This window comes from Rhincodon typus, chromosome 3 (assembly GCF_021869965.1).
Source record: "Rhincodon typus isolate 14 chromosome 3, sRhiTyp1.1, whole genome shotgun sequence".
Classification (NCBI taxonomy): Eukaryota; Metazoa; Chordata; class Chondrichthyes; order Orectolobiformes; family Rhincodontidae; genus Rhincodon; species Rhincodon typus.
The window spans coordinates 84,483,505-84,486,418 of NC_063334.1; the positions used below are offsets into that span (position 1 = coordinate 84,483,505).

Genomic DNA, 2,914 nt, shown 5'->3' on the forward strand with positions numbered 1-2,914 from the left:
TATAACGGGGAGGTTTACAGAGTGTGTGAAACAAAACAGGCAGAATATGTGAATCCGCAATGGGGACATAATCAGCCAACACCAAATGAACAGTTTGTGTGTCAGGAACCCAATTTGAAAGTGATGACAGGTGCCTTTTGCTGTACTCCCTAAACTTCACCGTAGATTTCACAGTCCAAGGGGAAAAAAATCCTCCCTGCATCTCTCCTGTCCAGCCCTGTTAGAATTTTATTTATTTCAATCAGATTCCCTCCCATCCTTCTAAACTCGAGTGAAATGGTATTACTGCTACCTCCCGACACGCTGATCTCGTGCAATGTAAAAGAAGCTTATTTCCTATTGCATTCTTACAATTAGTACTATGTAAGCCTCATACGCACATTTCCCAGCTTACTTGCACTGCCAACTATTCACCCATGACAGCCAAATCAGTCCAACACAACACAACACTCACAAATACACTTCCTTCTCTTGCAAGACCAAGAAGCACATACGTAGAGGATGCAGAAACCAGCTGGAGGGAAACAAGTGCTACTGGATTGCCTGGTAATAATGGTGGAAATATTGCCTGTATTTATATGAATGGCCATCACTGAAGCAGTGGCCAGTAATGGGGCTAAAGCCATCAAAGATGATGATACCTTCATACTTTAGCCCCTCATATTTCACCAGCCCCTCATTTCACATTATCTTTTTAATTACAGGTTGTTGATGAAAGGTAATCAACCTAAAATGTTAACTCTGTGTCTCTTTGAGCAGATGCTGCCTGAACTGTTGAGTTATTTCCAACTATTTCTGATTATATTATGTCTGTTGGTTAGATTATACAAACAAGCTTGCAGGATGTCGGAACAGTCCAGCAATCAGTCCTCCGAAAGGTTACTTGGTTTTCGGAGGTACCACACCTTGGGAGACCATGACATTGGGTTCACAGAATATGAAATTGTTGTTCACCTTTCAGAAAGACGGCCATCATCGTCCTGTCTCTGCCTGTCTGGCAGTGCGCATGTTGTTGCCAGCTAACTAACAGATGTATACCATTGCTGCCAATGCTGTGTTAGCAGCCAGAGCTCCAACTCATTTTCCCATGTTATCCACAATCTCTTCCACTGAATGTCAGCAGCCATGTGGTAACCACTGGGTCCACAATATATAGGAGCACAAAAACAGGCAAAGACACATGGAAGACAAGGTCCATGGGGAACCAATTGACTTTTGTGTGCAAGAGGATATGATTTAATTCATGAATATGTTTTGGAATGTTTATTTCATGATTGTTTTTGTTTTTTTATTGTGTTCAAGAGGTTAATGTATGTTCAAACACAACTGTTGAATGGGAGGTTGGGATAAAACTCCCGTTATTTCCAATACCTGCTGCTTTGGCTCCTCAGCTGATCATCATATAGTTAGTATTAGTATTGTTCCCCCATGGTAATGCAGCGTGTATTAACAAGCAGGAGGCCCAGTTTTAAAGTAAGGAGTAGAAGTTTTAGAGGGGATTTGATGAAAATTTTTCACCCGGTGAATGAGAGGATCTGGAACTCACTACCTAAAAGGGTGAGAAAAGTGGGAACTCTCAAGACATTTAAGAACTATTTAGATGAACACTTGAAAAGCATAGACGGCTGTGGGGCCAAATGCTGGAAATTGGGATTAGAATAAATGGATGTTTGATGATCAGAACAGACAAGGTAGGCTGAAGAACTCTTTCCTGGAGCAACAGGAATCATGACACCTTGTATGCTGCATGTAATGAAAACATTGTTTTAGATCACTCATGTTTTAGCACACTTATGCTCTTCTTTGTCACATTTTGTATGCTAATGCATTTCATTGTATACTTGCTGCACATGTGATTGACTCTTGCAAGGGAGGCATTGGTCAGGTTGTTAGTGGATTGTCTTTGTGTGATGGCTGAAATGCAGCTGGTACAGTGGACTGCTGCAGAATGATGGTACCATGACTGTAGACAGAATACCAGGCATTACCTGCATGATTGTGTGCCACATGTCACAGTCTAGCTAGATCTCGAGTGGAATCACTTTCTATTTCGTGCCACATCCGCTAAGCGTCAGCCTTTACACAATTGGTAGCATACTTATCGCTGAGTGAGAAAACTTGTAGGTTAACCTCCACTCCAAAAACCTGAGCACAAAATTCTAGGTTGGCATTCCTTCGACAATGGAAGTCTGCAATCTCAGTGAAGCTGCATGCTTAGTCCACCTTGCTTACTTTGGCAAGAGAGAATTAACTTTATTTTTTAAATTTCACCATTTCTCATGACAGGATTAAAAATGATGTCCCCAGAACATCAGCCTGGAGTTCTGGATTACTAGTCAAATCACATTACAACCATACCACTTCCCACCTCATTAACTTTTCTTAAAAGTATAGGATGATTCATGAATTTGCATGTCATCCTTGGACAAGGGCCATTCTAATGTTCTCTTTATCATTCCAATTTTAGTGTATGTTCTGCTAAAGCAAGTACATGACTTTTAATTTGCTTACAGAGAAGAGAGAATTAGTGACATCCTTTATGAAACAGTGGATAAGACATGTGAGATATTGCAAACAGCTCCAATACTAGTAGTCCTCTCGCTAGTTTTGATTGCAGTTGTGGCAGTAGTAGTTTTCACATTTTGGTGAAGAAGCACTTATTAAACCACAGCCGTTTCAGGCATTGCTGATTCCTGAGGGTCAGGTAGGAGAATTTGACCCAAATCTACCAGGTGGATATGACTTCCTGGTGACGGGGAGGGCATTAACTACAGTGTTGAGCTTCAAATTGACAGCCCTGGTCTCAAAACAATGTTACAAATGATTGATGTCATGATCTGCCTGCTTTGTATAATTACTGCAGTTGTTGGTGTGTCTGTGCGTGTGTGTGTCTGTGTGCTGATGCCCTCACCAA

The 2,914-nt window shown here is 41.3% G+C and overlaps 1 non-coding gene across 1 annotated transcript; it reads right to left on the reverse strand.

Annotated features, from left to right (window-relative positions):
* Positions 1-2,384: 2,384 nt before the first annotated feature.
* On the reverse strand, positions 2,385-2,491 carry LOC125482860. The gene has a single exon (XR_007261833.1). It is a non-coding gene; the product is annotated as a U6 spliceosomal RNA (small nuclear RNA).
* Between the last annotated feature and the right edge of the window lie 423 nt (positions 2,492-2,914).